We start from the raw sequence: 24,643 nt of genomic DNA, 5'->3' as shown, positions 1-24,643 counted from the left end.
CACTAACATATACAATTGATCTATCTCTTACGAGAAATTAATATGATACTAACATATTAAATGACGTCATTTAATAATGGCTAATTATAACGAAGTCAATGAAAAGTATACACAGCCTTGCTAGGCCTGATACAGAAAGGTCGGCTCATGGTCAATATAGACTTTTTTGGTCAGTACACTGCGTGAATTGTAGTTATACGGCGTCATATGTTATAATTAAATATTTTTTAAGTAATTACTTATGTTATATCGTTGTATTAATTCGATGTATAGTACGGCTGTAATAACACATTTCTTTAAATGTATTTTTCAGGACCAGATTTAAATGTAATACAAATTACTAGTGGACCCGACAGACGTTGTCCTGCATGATATTTCAAGCAATTAGTAAAGCAAAGTATGAAAGTACCGACTGCAGCGCCATCTGACGGGCTGATTTGTTCGACCATTCCCAGATCCCCTTGAACACACACAACAAATTTCATCAAAATCGGTCCAGTCGTTTGAGAGAAGTTCAGTGACATACACACTAACAGAAGAATTATATATATAAAGATATGCAACAAACGAATATATGCTCAAAGGTTACTGATATTATTGCAAAAGTATACTATATTCTTAATACGCTTAAATATCGGTTCGTAATCTATGAGTAAAAGTATTACAAATACGCACCTTCGCGCTTTCATTAGTCCTTTAGAATATTAAAAGTATCTATTGCAAAACACTAAAGAGTCCTACAGTTTCCCTAAGTGTACAGTAATAAAACGTTTAACCTTTGCCCTAAACACTTGCTCTTTCATTCAGTTTATGAGGTTTGTCGATTACATTGCACAAACTGTTGCACTACTGAAAGCTTACAAAATCTTAGGGCTGTCACAGGCTAAGATTCAAAGTTTGAAATCATAGGCAATATAACTTTGATATTTCCCAAGAATCAATTAATCCCCAAGTTTCGATATTTTCAGGAGATATATTTCCGAAGTGTTTTGCTTTCTATGATTTCTAAACGCAAGTCTTATGAATTTGAGTTGTCTATATGTATTGGCATCGTAGCTCTTAATCGTGGACCGATTATGATGCGATCCTTTTTTTATAAAGCTGACATGATCGAGACGGTTCCTTGCTCCTTAAATATTAGGAGATTCAAAGTCATCAGCTATTATTGTTAGCTGCGGTAGAAATCTTACATGCGTAATGGGTATTTACTTTATTTTCAAACATAAGTTTGATCTTGGATGCTCAAGATCCCTGGACAGCGAAAAGGACAAATTTGTCAATTCTGACACGTGACAACCCGTCTTTCTTCAGTTTTTTACCAAAAGATCCTGAGCTTCTTTAGACATTAGCATGCTGAGATCCCGATAACTTTCAGAAGTTTGTGCTGACCGGAAGAGTGGAAGGCCAGAGACCCCGAGGCTGATGCTTTACTCGCTGGACGAACCAAGTCTAGGTCCTTGGTATTACACAGGCTTAGGCAAGCCGAAGACAGGTTGGAAAGGAGAATGATATATGACACCAACACGACCTTCACTAATGAAGAACATAAGAAGTTTGACCTAACATTGGGAACACCCATGTATAGTCTAGCTAGTTCCATTGAGCTGCTCTAATGAGCTCGAAGTACATGTATTGCCTATACTTAGAGCTCATTGCTACTTTGATAGTAGGTACCTACTGCACCGGCTGTACTTTGTAACAAAATTTTTGTATGCAAGTTCAATGTTCTCTCAACAACCGTCGCGCTGATATCTCATCTCAAACTTGGCAACGCACGGTACAAAAACTCTTTATTGAGTCGCTGTATCACTATTGTTATTACAGAGTTAGGGGCCCGGTATAGTAAAGTTTATATATCTTTACACACAATTTTTCTCGCATTTTCAACAAGCAAAAATTTAGATATTTGTAACTTCTAAATATTTTGTAGTAAGTAACTTTAAAACATATATGTAAATTTTTCTAATTAATTTCTAATAATAAATTATTATTTTATTTCTTATCTACCACTAAATGCTTCACCGCATTAACTAGTCGTATTAAATGGAAAATGTCATGTACTTTGACAGCTAACATGACAATACCACATGTTTAAACTAAGACAATAGGTACTGTTGCGAATTGCTATCCTAATCCGTTCTTATTCACATAGCTATATGTATAAAGTAGCTAAGATTCTTTTCTATACTTCATTAAGTACAATTCAGATTCTTAATTAGGGTACTTTCCTGAAAAAAGGGTTGAAAGTAAAAAAAATCTACTCACTATATATATATGGAATCTTGATTTTTTTTTATCGTAGATATAGTTTTGGGAAGCAGTTGAGGCATCCCTACACCCAACTATCAGCCAGTCACACCCAGTTTATTATCTTTGCGTCCAGATAAACGTCACGATTTACGAATACAAGCATTTACCACAGAAAAGTTTAAATGACGAGTGCAGGTCATTGTAGTTGTGTTCAAAATAAATGCACTGTGTCGTCTAATTTACATATAATTAGTTTAAGTTTTAATTCAATATTATGGAAGTAAAATATCTCCATTATCAAATATTACCTTCAGTAAGAAGAATGAGTGAATGTGTTATAAATATTACTCAGTAGGTGCAATAAGTGACAGGAAGATTAGACTCTTTTTCTATCCAATTTTGAAACCAATGATTACTGTTTTTTTTATTTTATTTCTGATTTAAATCGTACTATAGTAACCTGAGAAAAACTTACTATAATAACTTAAAGCGTGATTATGTATGTATATATTATAATTTAAGCGATTTAAATTATAAGAAAATATATAGAAGTTTCACTCTTAAATCAAGTAGAGGTCAAAATTAACGTCAATTACATCAATCAAAAATATAATCCACAAATAAAGAAATGGTCATTTGTCTTTATTTAAAGAGAAACTTCGACGTAACAATCGCCTACGCATTAAAATAGCAACATAAATTAAATTTAAATGACAAAAAGATACCCACGCGAAACCTATGTCAAAAAATCAAGTGCCGAATTCTTAATTGAAACTTTTACTTATTGTCTAGAAGTGCACTTATGGTAGGGGAGCCCAAGAGGGGATTTCGGGATTTACTAAAGCGCGGCAGATTAATATATAGGGGGATACCTTGTACCCGGTTAAGTACCTTCACAAAATATGAGGCACATATATAAGGCCGCCCGTGAAGGAGACAGGATCAGATTAGTAAAAAAAAATTGACCATCAGAAATTCCCGAGCGCATCAGATTAAGGTAGGGTGAGTTAATTACATCCTAAAAAGTGTATATTCCACTAATCTGACAATTTGAGAGTGACGGAAAAAAAGGGGAGGGCAACAAAGTTGTAAAAAAAAACGTCATCTCGACATTCTCGAGCGTAGCTAATTTTTTTTTTATTTTGAAGGAAATAATTCAAGAATAATGAAAAATATATAATCTGACGATTTCCGCAAGCCGAAATAACAAAAATTCGTCGATAAAGTTAAATGCGTGCAGCTGTGTGATGCCTACATATTTTCCTTAAACCGATCGGAATCTACTAAACGGCGTTCTAAATATTTCCCTCAAAATTACATTTCCTGTGAATTTGAACCGATTCAGACCGATAGATTTTGAGAAATTTTGAAAAATCTTAAAAAAATAAGTTTTTTTTTTTTAAAAGTGGTTTTTTATCGATCAACTTCAAAAACTAATCCGCCTTTGAGCTTGAAAAACCACGTCGATCGCCACCAAGCTGGTCAAAAGCGGTTGATTCGTTCGAGAGATATTGTGAACGAAAGAAACCCGAAAAAGTGTTTTTTCGGGATTACTCCGAAATTTGTGGTTCGATCAATTAAAATTGCAAAATTACTTATGAGGATGATAAAACTGCGTCGAATGCCGCCAACCGCATGAAAATTGCTTGATCCATTCAAAAGTTATTGCGGTTTGAAAATTCCAAAAATAGTCTTCTATGAAACTTCTATCAGACTTTCGAGCTGGGAGAGCTCAAATGCATAGAAATATTATTTCTTTGAACTCAGCGAGCTTAAAATATCAATTTTAAGCACCCAGGAATGGAATTAGCGGGAAGTTGCAGGGATGGCCTTTAAGGTGAACCGTTTTTCTAATTTTTTTTGTCAGATCAGGCGAATCCCTCTAGATAATCGTCAGATTATGAGACAGTACGTTTAGAACATAAAGATGAACCACATATATCTTAATCTGACGCGCTTGAGTATTTCAAAATGGCGATTTTTTTTTGCAAATTATGAAAATGGCTGCGGGTTTGCGTCCCATCGAAATCGTCAGATTAGTGAATGAGAGCTTTTTTTTGATGCACTTAACACTCCCTTAGAAAATCTGACGCGCTCGATAATTTTTATTTTTTTTTCATTTTCAACCCTTAAATACAACCACCCGCATCATGCAAACGATCAGATTAACATACGTACATTATTAAAAATACGTAGGGCATTGATGCTATCAATATCTGACGCACTCGAGGATGTCCATGCAACAATTTTTTTTTACATATTAAACAATCTATAGCCGCTTCCCCCACCGATGAAAAGGTATATATCATATAACATTTTTTTCTTCTTATTATCTAAGCTTTGCATCCCAATAGGTCTCTACGACGCTCGAGTAAATCCCCATTTAGCATCGTGGGCTCCCCTACCATTATTGACTCTTAAATAATATATAGCTTATTAATCTTCGTTAGTAGTTTTTCTATCCCTTTTTCACACACAGTGACAATAACCCGAAAGACTTGGGTTCAATTCGCTGTAAAACAGATCAAGGAAGAGACAAGGCTTGGCGCTCTCTTTTCCCATGTATAATACTAGCAATTGACGAGTTAGTGTGACAAACCGGGTATTAGACATGCATTTTAATTAAATAAGCAATAAAAGGCCGCTCTTACATCGTAAACCACATGCCACGATTATACGAACACAAATTTAAATAGAAAATTCATTAGTGTCTAATGAATTTTTATTTTATTGAGCTAAATCTATGAATTTTTATTGTGTAATAGTCTACGATTAGTTAAGCAGCGTCTTAAATAACAGTTATACAAACAAAGTAATTGCAATCGCGCTAAATAATATAATATTTTACTTGTAAAATACATTGTTTTCATGCGATGGCCAAGTCGATCTATTTATTAAAAATATAAAAGTGTTTTAATGTTGATATGGTCAGCATAAGATCATGTAAGGTCAGTTAATTACGAACCCTAGAAGGTCCCTTAAGTAGGGACTGAATAAATTAACCGAGTTAGTATTACAGGGATCCCACAACTATTTACGACTTATACTTGGGTTATTTAAAAGTTATGTTTTTGATGGCATTTAAATTTTTTTATAAGTTTTAATCTAATTACGTCTTAATACCATTTTATTTCCTAATTAAATAGTAGTATATTAGTATTATTAAAATGTATAATTAGTTTGAATTCCCAAGGTCAGAGACACTACATTAGTCTTATACGTTTCCGAAACGCTCTGTTAAACGAGTAGTTAAAAAACTAGTAGGCAAGTACCTATTGTAGATTCGCGACCGGGGACCACGTGACGAGTGCTATATAGTGACAAATATATTGTGTGGTACCATACGTAGCCAGTAATTTTGTTATATCGTTGTAATCCTTCCAAAACACTTTCAAAACGGAGACCATATGTAGCTGAACACCGTTTCATTCCCACCATTTCAGCTTGCAGCATCTCTTGCCATCCTACATAGAAACTCCAGCAGATGTGGGACTCTTTGTCTGCTAAGCTGAGCTGGGACTTTTTCAGTGATATATGTTTGATTTCTGTTTCAGTTATACGCCAACAAAACGTTCGTCATTCAAAAGTAACAGGAAACTAAATTAATGTATGTTACCAAAACAGTAATTACAAATCTCACCCCACGTAAAACCCCATCAGATAATATTTTCATTACACCAAACTAACACCAACGGTTTTGAACGCAAGCAATAAATATAACTTGAAATGTTTTCACAAACGCTTCTCAAATAGACGAATTACAGTACCCGTTAACTGCGCAGACGCATTAACTACCCATATAACACTTTAGAGGTGTCTAAGAATTTTAACGCATCCCTTTCAGCCAATCTCAATAACTTCTATAGACTTAAATGTATAAATACATTATCACGCATTTTATTTCAAATTCTAAGGAAAAATTAAATTGAAGAATTATATACAAAGAAAACGTTCCTTTTGTATTATATATATATTTTTTGGTATACTTAGATATATAGCCTTGAAACAGGACACAGGCTGGTTTTCATTCTCTGACGAGCTCCTATTGTTATACTCGTAATTCCCGGAAAATATGTTGGCAAGACAAAATGAGCCGGATTCGTTTCTTAGGAGTTTTGCAAAGCGAAAATTGCCATCATGCTAACAAATAACAATTATAACTCCGGAAACATTAGGGCATAAGGTAGGCTTTGAGTACCGTTTAATTTTTCTTTACCGTCTGTTTTCGAGTCTATAAAATGTTTGTCCGATGTTTTCCTTTACAAAAAGATAGCCGACATGGAAAGAAAAACCACTGCACAGACAGGATTCAAAGACCCGCCATACGGTTTGAGAATCACACGCTTAACCTCTAAGTGTTAGCTTAGAGCTTACCACATAGTATTAAATAAACCACGTAAAATTCGTTATTGAGATTGGCCATCAATACGAGAATAGTACAAGGCAGCGTTGATGGATTGAATGTACAAATAGCATTCTTAATAGTAAATGGTTAATGTGTATTCTTAGAATAGGTAAGAAAGGATTTATGAGCCAAACATAAGGTTGAAATAAAAAGGTCTGATTTACGCTTACAATAATCAGAAAAAAAATATTTAATATTTTTCTTGAAGGCCTTCAAGTCGTAGCGATTCGCATATAGCTCTACTGACAGCTGGTTCCATAACGAGCTGGAGCGCGGCAGAAGTTGCTTTAAAAAGCGCTGTGTTGTGGAACTAGGGGTAGAGATGAATTTAAAAATCGGTATGATATCTCTTTTAGCCGATTCATTGCTTATTGGACGATTTATTTAGTTAAACGTCGCTTAATATTTTCCATGACATTTGAATCGTTAAGGAACAAAACTAAACTAAAAAGCGTCATAAATCAAGAAAAAATTATATATATAACGTCTGATAGGTCATCAAAAACTTTGGTAAATGCTCAATCGGAAAACCACATAAACAAGCAATAACCGATCAAAATCAAGTAAAATTTATGCCTCAATAGATTCACGGGTATCGTGAGAAAAGCGAATGTATTTAAAGGTAAATGTCGGTCACCGGTCCACAACGATTCATAATTTTTGATGCTTTGTACAGTCCGATAACCTCTGCATCACTGACACCTCTATAATTTCACTAAAATTTTGACTTGATTTGTACTTTTTGATTTGAGTAAATAAAACACTTCGGTTGTTTCATACATTGTATTTTATTTTTTAATAACACGTATAACATATTAATAAAAACTTTTACGGCATTTAAACGAACTGACTCCGTCGAATAGTTTATCGATTATGATTCTTTATTTTGATTACATACATTATCCCTACTATATCTTATTTTACTATATATTTACGAATTAATTTTATAAAACATCCAAATTAATATAATGTTAATACTATCTGTCTGAACTAACTTAATACCTCACGTTGCCGCACAAGGTCACGCAAAACTTGTTGTTTTATAGCCAATTAGCTTATAAATTCTGGGTTAGACCCCTTAGAACGTATTATTTTAAACAAGGGTTTTTTAAGTGTATGTTATCATATATTAATGTTATTCAGTCTACGGATTAGTTTTATCAACAAAGTTTATTATAAATGGTTGTTGATTAAATACTCAAGCTCAATCATTGAACCTCTAAACGGTAATAAAAATTTGGTGTTTAACAAATTTTTGCCTATGCTGCATAAACAAAGCTTTAAAATCAATGAGAAAATATAAAGGAGCTAAGATCGTATAGTCGTACTAAATTGACGCCCAGTTTATTGACATTTGAGAAAAAAGGATGTGGTATTCCTTCCTATTCATCGAATAAACCACAGATTCGCAAAAAGTAACCAAAACAGCGTGCGCCTGCGCCGGTCGGATGCGTTGCGGTATTACAAGTTTTATATTGTTCAGATGGACCACTTGACTTGTATAAAAACCAGTTTTCAATTCATAAGTTTCTTTAATCTGTAATTTATCAGGGTTATCTATACCTAGCAAATTGTATGATACCTTTCGTTCTTTACACTATACGCTACTATTTTTTTTATTTCTTGCAAAGCTATTATGCGATATATTATAATTCCTCTATTTAGCAATAAAACTTTTTACAAACTATTTGACTTAACATTGTTTCAGCTCCACTATACCCGCATCAAAAACACCCACTTGGCCACATTCACATACCTAACTGTACAAAAATATTTTCTCACAAAGCCTCTTCCCGTATAAGTAAATAAATAAAGCATGTCATAGAAATATGCATCTCATATAAATAATCCGTTAGGGAATTTACATAAAAGTCATATAAATGCACAAAGGCAGTAAAAAGCTGTGAACGGTGATATTTTTCTTATAATAATTGGATGGGAATTGGGATATGCAAAGCATTAATTACTTGTACAATGAATCACATTTTTTAACCATTCTGTTGTTTACGTTTTTGGACCGTGCATTGTATTATTGATTACTATGATATATGTTAAGTTCAAACATATTATGACTGGAATAGGCTTCCGGAAAGTGAACCCTCTTTGAACTCTTAAAAACAGGTGGATAATTTCTCCAAATCCGCGAATACGCGCACATCTGTTTATTAAGCTGCTAGTATATCTACATGATAATACTAAATGTTATATTTAGTAATTGGTTTGTATTCATTTGGAATGACATTATTTAAATGGAGCAAGCCTAGATTATAATAAAACGATAGTGATAGCTTACAATTGTAAGGAATATTCTAACAAAGACACGCCAAATTTCTACCGCAACAGTATAAATAAAAGTGCTAAACATCGTTCTAAAATCCAATCATACAATTGGATACAATAACCGACACAATTATCTATTAAAACCCCATCTCTTTGTCCCACTAACGCCAATCTTAATTTATAGCGATTGTACTACTTTATTACCAAAAGCTACTATATAGTCGGATTAACAATACAGTTAACAATATTTTTTGTTGTTGAGATCGAATAAGGCTAAAATTATTCCTTATGCGCATAAGCAACTTGATTTGCGTCGCAAGTCAGCGGAATGTCGTCGTCTGCTAAATAGTTTTATTATAAACACAGGAAAAGGATAGGTAACGCGCTTGGCAACTTGTTCTATCCTGAAGTCGCAGCCGTTTTGACAATTTCTTAGCACAATTTTTGCAATAGACAAACCTTTCGGACAAGTCGCTTGATTGAAATTTTAGTTGCTTAAGAATAGGTTATAATTGTTATGATATCGCATTACGGGTAATAAATAGGTTATCTATATAATATTCTGAATATTATTATTGATCATATTAATAATTGAGCGATAATCATGAGCTTAACCAATGAAAGCCCTAATTTTATTTCATTGTTCACAATTTCCTAGATTTATCGTAATAAAGTACATTCAAAATCAAAGGTCCCGTCTAAATTCTATTGTATTAGGTACTAAATAACAACGTCTTTTTTTACGACCAAATATGAGGTACTCCCTTCGATGTCGTTTTAACAAAATTTGACTGTATTTATAATTATCATAAATAAACTAAGGACTAAAAGTTAAAAAAAAGTACCACCAAATTTCGAAAGTCTAGCAACAATAATACAATTGTCCACTTAACAGTGAATTCGTAAAATTAAATAACCCATTATACGCACTAGCACCGGCACTTTAATTATTCGCAAAAATGCGTGCTCTACTTAATGCTCTATAGAATCATTAGCGAGTCAAAAGAAGTACATTTCACTTTCATATACGATTTAAAAATGATTTATCATCCAAATCAATCAACAAACTACGTATTGCGACCACAATAATTTTAATAAAGATTTATGTCTCGTAATAATAAAGGCATTAAGGAAATTAAACGTTACATAAAAACAGTAATTGTTAGATGTGTAGATAATAAGAGTAATAGAAAATGAATAGCTGATAGCAAGGCCGCGAGCATTACTTGCATAAGCTTAATATCCTATTCATATTAAGGTTATAGCAAAGCAAAAAAGGTAATATAAACGATCAAATAAAATAGTTCTTTAATGATCTGTTAATTTAATAAACGGATAATTCTCGACCACTAAAAAATACTCTGACAATTCTAGTAGTATTGCGTATCTGTTTACGGTCTTCGAAATCTGTGATTCCCATAAAGCACACTTTTAGAACAGCTATATTAGTGTCATAAAGAATTTTTAATTTTCATTAAATAACCACACCTACCGCCCGTTTATCTCATGAACTCATACATTTTTGTTAGTTTAAGTGTAGGTAGATTACCAGGATTGGGGCTCAACTGGAATCACAAAGGCAAACTGGCATTCTTAACAGAATTGTCTGCAAGTTATCTTTGCAGAAACAAAGGAAGCTAGAAAGGTCTGAAGTGATATTAAACAAGATGCTTAAGACTGATAAGATTCGTGGAATAAGGCTCTGGATGCCTTCAGCCTTATCTAGGTGTCTTTAACTAAGTAGAACTTTGAGTCTGCGGTATCATAAAAAAACAAAAACAAAAAAAAATTCTAAAAAATAAAAAAAAATTGCAGTGGACACCTTATCACTTAGGTGTTTGAAAGTATAGTAAGTAAGTATAGTAGCCGATTCTCAGACATACTGAATATGCATAAAAAAATTCATAAGAATCGGTCGAGCCGTTACGGAGCAGTATGGGAACGAACATTGTGACACGAGAATTTTATATATTAGATGTGACAAACACCATAATATAGGTATAATTTTCAACTGATATGCAATTTCAATATCTTAACAGATTGAATAACAAGTGAAAATGAATACCTTACATTAAAGCTTGTCTCATGCTGTGAACAATATACTATGGTAAATTATTTAAGGCTCACTTTCGCTGTCGTTACCATAGATGACATCGATAGATTACCGAAGAATGTACCGGTCGTAACTAGAAGGTTATTAATATGTAATACAAAAGTTGGATACAGGAAATGCCAAGTCATGAAGGAGCTCCGGAAGTGTATAGATAAGGATTGAATTATCCGACGGTAACCCGATCTTCATTACAAGATGGATAAATAGATCCTTAAAAAAAGTAGTTGTGGTTTTGGAGTTTGACATCACATAAAATGGAGCCTGGGCAAATTTATATCGGTATGTGGCATTGTTTATTTTTAATCAACTTAAAAAAAGCGTGTTATCAATACGTGTTACCAAGCCTAAACAAATGATTGTTTCATTTACCCAACCGTTACCAACTAAGACATGGATCTCAAGTATAATTTTATAACCTCCAATCATCACAGTATAGGTTTAATTACCTAGATATTTTATATTACCAGTTGGTATGTAGAAACAATGCTTTCTGACTTTATCAAACATTACTACACTAACATTAATGATTAGACCATAAATTAATATCTGTCATACAACCCAAAGCCTCCGCAAACAATCAATTCGGGCTATTGACAGCCTAACACCTTACAAGTAATTATCATAACGAGTAAATTCAAAGTGAAAGCTTACATCCACATTGATGAGTGCTTTAGTTTATGTAAACAATTTGTACATTATCGAGAAAGTGGACTGATACAAAGCAATTGAACCATTAGTGGTGCGGCCTATTGTTGCTCATTGCCATCACCCAACCTCGCTACTTATTTTGTGTTATTTACGACAAGTTAGATAGATTTATACAATACTATTGCACTCATCGAAATCTTGCGCAATTTCAAAATTTACCCGGATTCGTGTAGTTTTTTCGAAATGACTGTTTTTCGATGTTCAAAGATTAAAAATAAAAAAACCGATACATTCATTAATTACATTTATCAACTCCTTTTTGAGCGCGGTATTTTATATTAAGACGTTTTGTCTATTGCATTAATAATTAATCTTTGGTCATATCAAATCAAATCAAAATCATTTATTAATTTAGGTAAAACAATGTACACTTATGAACGTCAAAAAGAGATATATACTAAATGCTTCTACATTTACTGCCAGTTCTCAAATCAAGGGCGTAGAACGGAAGAGAAGAACTGGCAATATACTCTCCGCCACTCTTTTTAATCGCCAAGTTTTTTGTTAAGGATCTGCAACCATTAGGTAAACCATGTTCCACATGACATCTTAATATCCATAGTGAAGTTAGTGAAGGAAATGTAATATTCGGTAATGCACGCCGACTTCTCACGATGAAGGTACACAGTAGTGACATGAGTCATCAGTCCTATGATTCGACAACATGTGCCTCTGTCCCACGTTAGTAGACTCATTTGTTCTGATTACCTAATGAATGACTAGAGTACAGGTAACTAAATAAAAGGACTATATGACATTTTTTAACTTCTGAGGTGGAAAAGGCTTTTACCCCCAAGTTAGAACGTATGTGATACACACTGGATTCAAAGGGGCCAGATGAGCACATTTTTCCTATACGCTAGTACAGGATAGCATCACCTCGCTGATCGAACTTCATGCCTAGTAAAATTGCAATAAATGCGACGCTCTCAATTATATTATTAAGAAAATATGGGACCGTTCAAATATTACGTATGCACTATAGAGGGGGTCTTTGATTTTCTTATTTGGTGATTGTGTCAACAGTAAGTATTTACTTTTTTAAACATATTACCCACACATTGTCTATGCTTGAAAACGAAATTCATTTTCGAGGATTCCTACAAAAACGTTTGTCCTCTTATTTTGAGAGCTTTACTGACAAGAGGAGGGGGGGGGGGGGGTAAATTGCAGTAAATCTGCTTCAGCCCCTATGGTATAATACTCCTAAGAACTAAATAATGTTTTGTCATAATATGATCAGCTTTTCAGATGCTTGGATTTAGGCAAGTAGTAATTAATATCCATTGCTACTATTTAGACTTCGACCACAGGTTTATTAAGTTTTAAAATGCACACTCCTTTGCTTTGCTTTCGTATAAAGCTTAGTTACGTATTTATATGTAGGCTGTGTCCTTGTTTATAGAAGATACTGTAGGTTGGCAATAACAAGGTCAAGGGGATAGAACCTACTTTTGGTGGCGCTTTGTTATATCTTCCGAAAGTTAATATAAAATCATACAAATAATTATAGAAAAAACGTTTTCTATAATTATTTATTTCGAAAATTAATTATTTCGAATATAACACTGATTAAATCAAGGCTTAGCTCCTATAGCTATTTTAAATTCTCTTGGCTATAAAGTATTTAAATTGAAGGTAAAGGTAGAATAAAATACCATTACACTATTATAATCCTAAATAAAAATAAAGAAACAATCGATTTTAATGACTTTACATTAATGATGAAGAAGCAATTACCACGTTTATACTTAACACATGCGCCTGCGCGTTTCCGAGAAAACGTTTGAGAAATACGTGTACTTTGAACAAACAGAATTATTACGAAATTACAACTGTGAACACTTAAACCATGGCGTAGTAAACGAAGTAGGTTATGTATATTTACATTGACGAATTTATTTGTCTACGACCCTTCATGAAGTTTGTTTACCTACTTTTGTAACAGATTAATCAAAAATGTTACACTACAATCGAATATAAATTATTTACTTACGATTACAAAATAGTCATAGTCATCTTCCTCATTCTAACCTGAAACGAAAGAAACAAATATTATACTTCATACAAACAAAAATAATAATTAAATATTGTCAACTATATCAAAATCAGATTATAGGTGAGCGTGTGTGGAAATCTACCTGATTTTTTAATTAGAGAATTTGTCTTCGTATAAAAAAAACCAAAGAAATAGTATATATAGTATGGTAGAAGCATATATCCAGTTGTAGCTATAGAGTTTAACAGACGCTGTCTTCGGGAATAACCGCAATGAACCGCACGAAATCATAGCTACAGTGCAGATTATTGATTTTATTTATTTCGTAATCCCACAGCTTACAAAAAATATATCCAGAGATGGAATACATAATATTTAACAAAAGGGTTTAACATTTTACAATAGGAAACAAACAATAAAAATTATTCACTACATTTAACTAATACATGTACCTACCTAATTTGGCTGTGTTGAGTGATGGTGTGAGAGTGAGGGTAAGTACGTGAAGGTGTGTATGTGGGGTATCATCATGATTTTGTGAGGCAAATGTAATCCTACCACCACTAAACACATTCCCCTTTATAAACCCACTATAAAATTTAAAAAGCTATTGAATGTTTCGTACTAATTTGCAAAAAAACTGAAAATAAATAACAGTAATAAAAGATTGTTTCTGGTTAATTGAAGTACGTTTAGGAATTCATTTATGTCCATATGATAATAACGATTTTATCACGCTTAACAAAACAGTTCAATGTATTGTTAGTGATTGCTGCAAAGCGAAAGTGTGAAATGTACTATGTAGGGCAGTATTGATCCCGAGTTGCGGTTTAGGTCAATAACCAATAGCCACATTGTATGAAGAAACAATGATATATTTGTTACTTCTATGCACATACTTAGAAACTCACGAATCGATCGAATTTACTTTTCTCCAACATTTTTGTCAACAGGATAATTTCTTAGTAAAACAGACCGCTGTAACTATAGCGGCGAGCCATTTGGCGGGCACTTGAGTGGCACAAGACAAGGGGCGCTGGACATTTCTCGTTTCAGAGGTCAAGACAATGTTTGGGCCGCAAAGCCAGCGTAGTGAATGAGTGAGTCAAAATAAGGTAAAACAGACCGCTGTAACTATAGCGGCAAGCCATTTGGCGGGCACTTGAGTGGCACAAGACAACGGGCGCTGGAAATTTCTCGTTTCAGAGGTCAAGACAATGTTCGCAAAGCCCGCGTAGTGAGTGAGTGAGTCAAAATAAGCTATACTTTTAAATGACTCAGGGTCAAAATCACACTTAAAAGCGTAAGAACCAATATTGAGTTAATACAACTAAACTGTCGACTTCAGGACATTGGCTCTACAGATATTGAGAGGATTACAACGAAAATTGGTATCGTTCTTAGAAATGCACGTGTATGCGACTAATTTTTGTTTCAATCGTTGAAATTGGTATTTAATAAGAGAGTTCTGGCATGCTAAAGAAAGCATTTAAGTAAACATTATTTTACTTTATTAGTGACCTTTCTGAATACGTGGATACAATATGCTACAATGGTCAGTGACGTCACGATTGCATATGGCACACTTTTGACAGACGCAAAACATCGGTTTACGCAAAAACTGACGCCACTTGAATACAGATGACTATAAAAACAACGTTCCCAACTTTTTGTGCAAATCAGTCAGCTGACAGTCCTCGCTAACTCGAATCATATTATACGTCGAAGTCTATATGAAATACTTAATAACTGAATGTAGACATTATTTGAACGTAAAACTAATAAGCTCATCACAAACATGTCAAATATTTTAGGCTTTAAGTAATAAAAACGAAATTATTGTAATTTAGGAGATTCCGCGAATTCAAACAAAAATATGTTCATTGAATTAAAGGCAAAAATTTAGCAACAACCCCAAATTTTAGCAGGGAATCGAGTTATATAACAAATATAGTTTTTAGAATAGGTATGTGAAAATCCATATTTTTATACCCATACGTTTAGTAAAAGTTACTTTACAATTTGCAGACCCATTTGAAGAACCATTTCCATTCACCAAAAAAACAATTAAACTGTGAAACTGCAAATTTAAATTACTCACACCTTACCAATTACCACGGTTTGTTTATGGGTGAATCAAATTCAAATCACTTTAAGATAACTGTCTGCCGGATGGACGTAGGTGTGACTTTAAATACACGGAAACAATAATGTACAACTACGGAAAATAAAGAAAGTAGGAACGTTGACAATTGACAGTTTGATTTATTATAATCCGTTGAATGATTAGTATAATGACTTAAATTCCATCATAATCAATACAACAAAAAAAATATTTTTATATTAAGGATTTATATCTCTGTAATTTTTTTTGCTTATATCCAAGATCCCCAGAAGAATCTAAGATAGAAATGCCTCTTAAATACCGATCACAGATCAAAAAGACAAGTGTTAGCCAGAAATCCTTTAAAATAAAAGAGAGAGTTATCCCTACCTATGCTCTCTCAATACGGCATAGAGATTTTGCATTCGCATTCGACCAACAAGTAACAATCGTAGCCAAACTGACATTGTCACAAGGAAAATTAATAGGCCATTTCTTTCCGGGAGTGCGTACCAGCAGTACCTTGTCTCGAGGCCTATTAACACCGATAAGAAAATAGTGGTATCAGCTACAATGACACTTAACAAAGAACTAAATGATTCAAAGCATCACATTATACAGCCTTTTATGGAGAATAATAATGGAAACCAATTAGACGTTTCACACGTTCCACAGTTTAACCGGTTTAAATGGTGTTAGCGGTAAAGTGTCGTTTGATATCACTTGACACATATCCCAACTGCGCTGATTTTGCCAATATAAAAACTTAGGGTACAACAGGTTTCCTTCAATAGCTTCTACGTATAAAAAAACACGATGTTTCTCGTACTGCTATTTCGACATAAGCATGAAACTATTGCAAGGCTTTCTTATTATTACTATATATTTAGATGAATTTCTTTTGAAACATTTTGAGATAGGTAAATGTAGAGTTCAGGAACCACTTATTTAATCAATGATATGTAAGTTTGCTTTTGTAAATAATAGGCATATTATTTCCAAGCGGTCGCGACGGTCCGTCTAGCTAAAACATATCCGATCTAGATTAGCCCCCTAGTACGGCTTCACAAGATAGTGTTTCATCAGCTACATTTGTTTAGTTACCCTGACCAAGTTAGAAAACATTCGTGGATTAAGATCATGGATTTTGATTTGGGCTAATGCTTTTTATATCCAATAATACATTAAACATTTGGGGTTTTGTAGCTATTACATTAATTCTCTTGACTTTAAAAACTCGAATTTCACATATTCCTATCGTTCTGATAGATAATTTACTACCTACTCAGACTAAATAAACGGTAAAATATAAGTTAAAATAAGTATTAAGAGATTATAGAACAATATGAATTCGATCAAGGCACAAAACGCATTTACAATAATAATCACTTCCGCTCCGAAATCTTAAAATATCATGACAAACAAGCCTTAAAATAAATACAAATGGTCTCATTTAATTTTGACAGAGTATGCCATTAGATGAATGAATAATTTCCATTATGCAATCACCATAACTCACAATTTACTTTCATGATAATTTATGCCAGTAACAAATTTAAATTTCAGCGTAAATACATTTTCTATTATACATGAAATAAATATTATCCGAGATCAACAACAATATAATGTAATGGTCTAAGATCCCGCATTTCATACCGGTGAAATGTTTAAAAAATTTTTTTTTTAAAAGTATTAATTAAACATACTCTGGACTGAAATTTGCTAGGCAACCCATATGGATTATATTTATTGACATATTAAATTAAATATAAAATAAGTTTCATTAAATAAGCATCTCGGTGAAGGTCGTTGTATAGCGGGATCTTATACTATAACAAAAGTACCAACTAACCAACAAGTATCAATATTTTACAAAATATTTTTGCTAGAAGCAAAGTATTTCCTTCATTATTGTTGTGCAAATTTAAAACGCTTGCAAGCATTTCTAAAGGATTTCTTTATGAAGTTATTAATTATTAAAGTCACTCTCTAATTTGCTCAGAGCTCACTAGGACTGTGCAAGACTTGCTCAGTATTATGTGAATAAAGTAAAAACTTACTATTTACTTCTAAACTAACAGAGGGTATGGTATAAATTAGTACGTGTTCCGCGGTATGTCTGAACTTTAATAGAACTACGTATTGTTTTATAACTTCCTCTTATATATATTAAGTTTTAATACAGGAACAAGGTCTTCATATCAAGGGCGGCGCATCGGAAGGAAGAGCTGATATCCGGTATTTAGACACCAATGAGTAATTTACCTTTATATCGGAATTTAATATCGAAAAAACCTTGACAAAGACCTTGAATAAAGCAAAAGAATATCTAAATAGATAACTTCTTTAGAACGAAGTATAGGACGTGCCTGCACATCTGTTCTTGTACGCAAATTATTTTCTTTAAAATAATAGATAGTTTAAGTACCGGTGTAGATCCCATGTAGTTTTATCATTAGCACCGACTCCAGACATATTCTATTGTTCTACACTTTAAGTATGTCGCCTTAAATGTAGTAAAACTCAAAGACTTATAGGCATAAACTCATTACGTACTGCATATATAATAATCGTCTAATGGCGCCATTTCAAAAATTGCCTAACTACGACTGCGTTAGTGCTGTAATTCACTGCATTGTCAGGCTATAAATATATCAAACTGGTGTCAAAAGTAGTATTTAACATAATAGAAACGCGTAAATTCAGAGACACGATTACCATCTATTACATAAAGATAAAACAATTATGAAACACCATAGTCAGATGCACCTGCGGCTGAATGTAGACTAATTACAGGGAAGCAGAGAATAATTGCTTCCAAAGGTAATTACTTTATTACAATAACATAGGAAAGTTGACTTGAACTCGCATTCATGGAGTTCATTCATTTGTTTAAAAATGGGAATAGCGTATAATTTATTGCAATCGCAAACCTCATTTTTACTTATGAAAAGCGTCGTGAGGATCAGCGCCTCTAAGAGTCAAAAATCGTAGCCATGTGACACGCACAGAATTTCGTATCTTCATTATAGAAATTTAAATCAAAACAAAGAGACAAATTCTTATTAGATTCGTGATTATATTCGTAGTCTGGTTAGAATTAGTTCATGTGTAAAGTGAAACGAAACATTATAATTGGATAAGTATTCTAATACTTTATAATGGCACATTTACGCAATTATTTAATTTAATTATAAAGTATACTTTTACCGGAAACAATAACCAGAACAAGACCTAATACTAAATTTTTATTAGTCTCCAAATTTTATAATTGTCTTGGTTCGATCCTAAAGAAACTTGTTACTTAAATAGATATATAGATTAGATAGATAGATTTAGAATTTAGATGATAGTGATATCCCCACGATGAAAACAATTATCTTATTATATTATATATCTCCACAATATTATTTGATGTAACTAGAAACGCACGAAAACTACATTTCTATAAATAGATAATTTATAAAAATACCTAAAAGCTATTTTTAACTGACCGGATGTATGGCATTTATTTAATTACTGCATTAGCATCGATTTGCAATACGCCACCTACATAGCGATAAATGATACAAAGTTTGCAGCAACACGGACATGCACACCGGAAAAAGGGCCCAGACTATTGAACTTTCCACCAATCAAATCGCGTTGCACATCACGAATTTTAAATATGACTCACGTTATATCACACATATCCTGGAAGTAAAAGACGTAACTGACTTGACACTGCAATTAAAATTGTTCTTTATGCGCATACAGTTGGCTCTCTTTTCATCAACTTATATATACTGGTATTTAGTTAGTAAGTTTATATATATCCACGTATGGTGGATGTTATAGCAGATTGACATTAGTTATAACTAAAATTATCATCCTTATCTAATCAGGCCTAGGTCAAGGTATATTCGTCAAAATTACCATTCTTTTCACCATTAAATACCAAGTACCAACTGCTACTGTTGTTAAATATTATCATGCCTTTGCAACTTTGCAATTTAAGACAAAACGTAAACTAGTTTTGCGGTTATTGAGCCAGATCGAATCAATTTAATCGAACGTAATGAAAACATTCCGTAAGAAGTTTGTTGTCAAGTTATTTCTATACAAGTAAAACAATAGTCTTTAAAAAATGTACTACATATTTCAATTGACAAACAGTGCTGTCAATCAATCAGACCACATCCTTTATAACAACACAAATGATTTGCTAAATTCCATCATTTTATTTAGATACACACAAAAGCGTTGATATGAACCTGCATAATGATTGGATTTTATAATTGAGCAAGAACAGAATGTACCTATAAATTACCTTCATTTTCATAAAAACGATATACATCAGGATGTTGAGGGGCGTAACCCTTATAGTTAAAGAAAAATTACAGTGCACGCTTCAATTCTGCGTTCTATCAGAAAGCCTGTATAAGGCCACCCAAACAATCAAGGGTATTATAATAAAACGATAATAATAAATGTGTAGATGAACTAAAAATATATAAAACCGATAAAGATCACACTTCAATAAAAATCGATGGCTAAAAAGCTCGTGCTTTTTTATCCAAATGTATTATTAAGTTGAGATAGTTAAAAGAATGCAGCTAAATTAGTAGAAGGAATTTATCATTCAAGTTGAGGTTGTGTTTCTCATTTGAATATATAAAAATAACTTATTGAGTCACCTCGTGGTTACGGCCAAGATATACCATTTCCGTTCATATATCAAACGACTAAACATAAATCTACAAACCGTTAAGCCATAACAAACGAAATGCACCAATATATATATTTTACTGGCGGATACATTGAAAAGCACAGTTAGCTTTCCACTACAATAATAAATTTATAGCCATAAATAATTATAATAGATTGCAGAAAGTTAACCCAGTCGAAAGAGAATCAATTATTTTCTAATACACATACAAACACAAGAAGGTAAACGTGAAACAACTCTATTATTGCGCAGATCAATCAAGATTACTTTGTGGCATCCAAAAGTATGACTGAATATCAAAATAAATGATAAAAATCTTAGGTCACGTTGACCCCACGTCAAAGAAATAGACAGATCTAGTAAGAGCAATTAAATACCGATTTCATTGCAAACTGGTAATGAAGAAAGTGGGAGGCAATTGTACGTGCACGATTCTCCATATTTTGTTAGGTTCGTGACGAAAGGGTCAAGGGTGTGAGAGCTCGTGTGATTGTTTACTATAGGAATACCTAGGTCAAACTCTCCAGCTTGATTCTCAGATAACAATGTTTATGGAGTGAAAAACGCGATAACGCTATTGGTACCGTGTTTCTGATAAGCGAAAAATCGGAGCATGAGTAGGTTATTAAAGTTGACATAAAAAGTAGTTCATTTTGTAACAAAAAATGAAATCAAATGATCGTGAGAGCATGAGTGAGGAGATTAAATTGCGAATCCGATTGGAATAATTAAAAATGTGTACTCATTGTGACCCACTTCTTCACAAAAGCTAGACATTCTAGTTATAATAATTAATAAAAAAAGTAAATTTTAAAGAATCTTAATTCTATTTTCGATATATTTTTAGCTTTGAAAATTATACACAATTTAATAGTTAAATCTAAGCGCTAGAAACTGCAATGAATACATATTATACCTACTTACATTGCAAGTTCACTCATTTACAAGGTCCTATTGAAATGTTACGAAAGGTAGTTTTATTAATTTAAGGTAAACAACTTTACTTGATCAAATAAAGTATTATATAGTATTGCGCATCTCATAACTCGTTTGAAACTACAACCGTGAATTATGAAGTTAATTTTGGCGTGACGTACCTTAATGATGTTGATAGATAACACGTTTCCTTAATTTATAAGTTAACACCACTGTTTCACTGTAGCAAATCCTATTCGGAATTAAACTTAAGGGAATGCTTATAAACCACTGCACTAACACTGTCGTGTTCACAGCACAACACACGTTTCCTCACAGTTATCTGTTAAGACTTAGCGTAACAGAGTGAAGCAATAACACCTTCGCAATGCGAAATTTGGGCGGTCACAAACGCGCTATTCAAAAGATGACAGTTAAACCGACTTTACCGGTCGGAATCGTTCCAAATTCGAATTCAGAAAGTCGATTTTGTTATGTCATTATAAAAAGTATACACGAGTGAGCTGCGCGGGCAGCGCCAGCATACTAACTTCGGCAATCGGCGCCGTCGAGCGTGACTACGCGATGCATCCGAGAGCGTGGACTTCAAACTTAACACTACTAAGTGCTGTATCGACTCCTCCAAGCTTACTAGAATGGCAGATGGTGGATTCGTAATTTGGTAGGGTTATAAGGTTGCAAATAAGCTCGTAATGCAAACTGCAAGTTAACTGGCCAGTGGGCAAAGTGTGACATTCAAGTATAATGCATAATCGTGATCAACTGACTTATTTGGAAATGGAATCTTACTTCATGGTCGAATGATGTATGATAGTAATTAAATAACTAGTTTGGCCCCAAACTGATAAATCTTGGGCTCAGTCATAAAAGGAATAAAAACCGACAGATTTTCTTGAAAATGCTTATAGATTTCTATAATACGTGGAAGACTCGTTTTATCAGCCTTTTAGGTATAACGATCCCTTTTTTTATTTACAAACTAAAAAAATTAATATCTTTTAACACACCTGCAAATTATTATTATTGCCCCTCTCCCCTCCGGACCGCGGAAGCGCTTGGACGTGTCCACTGTGTGAGTTTTGTGAGAAATTTAAATTTAAAATCTTAAATTAAAATACTAAATTGAACTATTTGGAGTTTTGTGGTTTTGAACCCGTGCCTCTCCTTGGATAAGCTGTGAAGTGAGCGCTGTTGTTTGCCATTACACCAAACGGTTGAGTGCCGGCGAGTCGAAATTCTACATCACATTCGGCTAATGACGTAAGTTAGACTACGACGCTTGTGATTTGCTACGGTACTACATAGCTGTTATACCTGCTACGATCAACTGGTGCGATTGTCTATTGTTGCTTTGCGATATTGAACTCTGGGTTCATTGAAGATATGCCCAATCTCCAACGCTCACCCCCTCGTAACACTTCTGTGATGTCTTGTTCCCGATCGGAGTCTGATCTTTCGAAGTCTCCGATGACGAGTGCGGGCTGTATTGCCAAGGGTGACACCAATATAACAACGCGCTCCAAGCGACAACGAATGGAGACCTCTTCCCCGAATGCTCATTCTAGTTCCGAAAGTAGCGACTTAAGAGCGGATGTCCTGAAAATGCTTTCTGAATGGAGAGAGGATCAAGAACAAAACCTACGTGAATGGAAGTCCACTCTAAATGACACCTTAAACAAATTATTTTCTGAATTATCCAATATAAAAACTGAATTCCAGGAAATAAAGAAGTCTAACTCAGAAATAGAAAAAGGAATAGAATTTATTAACAAGTTTCAGGAGGAGACCAATGACAGAGTAAAGGAAATTGAAACTAACCAAAAAAATAATAAAAATGCCATAAAAAACTTAGAATCGCATATCCAGGATATACAGTTTCGTACAAGAGATGCAACTCTGGAGATTCGCAATATCCCGATTTCTGAAAACGAAAAGTTTGACAACTTACTCTCGACCCTTTCTGTCATCGGCAAAGCTGTGGATGTCGATATAAATAGGAGTGATGTACGTGACTTGTATCGGCTGCCGGGTAGACCAGGAGTATCAAGACCTGTTGTTGTCGAATTTACGAGTGTTAATGCTAAAAATGATTTATTGACTAAGCTGCGAAACTTTAACAAAGGAAGGCCGGTTTCTGAGAAGCTCAATACTCATACTATCGGTTTGCCAGGAATAAAGACTCCACTTTACATTGACGAACATCTAGGTCCATCTCAAAGAAAACTTATGTTTGAAACCCGTCAATTTGCCAAGAAACATAACTACTCGTGCTGGCATTCAAATGGAAGAATACTTTTGCGTAAGGATTCGACTGGTAGACCGATTTTAATCCAATCAGAAAAATGCTTATCTCAGCTGGCAAAGGAAGCATGACTCATTGCATGTAACTGCTTTCTCATTAACCTATATTGCCAATTAACTGTATATTGTTATTTATTTCTATTGATTTACTTTAGTCTTGCTAGTATTAAAATTACCTTAGTTAATTTTTTCATGTTAAGTTCTCGTTTAGTCTATAATGTATTTTCGTTTGAATTTGTATTTGCTCCTACACTTATTTTAACCTATATTCGCACACTCACTGAAATTATACATCACTTGCACTCAATATATACAAAGTGTACTCATAGAAAGAATGTAACTGTTAACAACAATCTCAGTCTGTTTTCGTGCCGTGTGTATGTGTATTGTGTTGGTCTCATTTGTGTGGCGTTGTCCCCGGGATTGTGGAATCCTCGTAGGGTTGTGCTGTACCGCGTGCCTTTTTGTCTTACCATAGTTGCGGACTCAATAAATAAAATTCGATAAAACTAATGCAATTATAAATGATATCGATAAACTTGATGTTGCACAATCTTCTCTTTGTGACATAGAGGACTGCCAGAGACTTATGAACTGCCCGAATAAGTGTCTAAAAATTATCCATCAAAACATTCGTAGTATAAATCGTAACTTTTCTGATTTTCAAACCTTATTGTTTAGATCCAGGACTGATTGGGACTTAATAATCTTAACGGAATGTTGGCTGCATAATAATCGTAACTTACCATCTCTTGAGAGATACAACTCTGCTCTAACCGAGAAAAACTTCACACAGAATGAAGGAGTTGTAGTATTTTACAAAAAACATTTGAAATTAG

The 24,643-nt window shown here is 33.6% G+C and overlaps 1 protein-coding gene across 4 annotated transcripts in view; it reads right to left on the bottom strand.

Moving 5' to 3' along the window:
• The window catches only part of LOC125051695, a 215,919-nt gene that overhangs the window by 153,308 nt on the left and 37,968 nt on the right, over window positions 1–24,643 (bottom strand). The window contains exons 1-2 of one of the 4 annotated variants that reach the window (XM_047652206.1): window positions 21,665–22,033; window positions 13,753–13,790 (exon numbers count right to left, since the gene is read on the bottom strand). The exons of 1 other annotated variant lie outside the window; for it this stretch is intronic. The gene's annotated coding sequence lies outside the window, so the exon portion shown is untranslated. Of the gene's footprint in view, window positions 1–13,752; window positions 13,791–21,664; window positions 22,034–24,643 lie in introns of those variants that run through there. 2 more of the 4 variants (XM_047652204.1, XM_047652205.1) reach the window with 2 other exon arrangements.

This window comes from Pieris napi, chromosome 8, assembly GCF_905475465.1.
Source record: "Pieris napi chromosome 8, ilPieNapi1.2, whole genome shotgun sequence".
Lineage (NCBI taxonomy): Eukaryota > Metazoa > Arthropoda > Insecta > Lepidoptera > Pieridae > Pieris > Pieris napi.
This window is presented reverse-complemented; position numbering and strand designations above follow the sequence as displayed.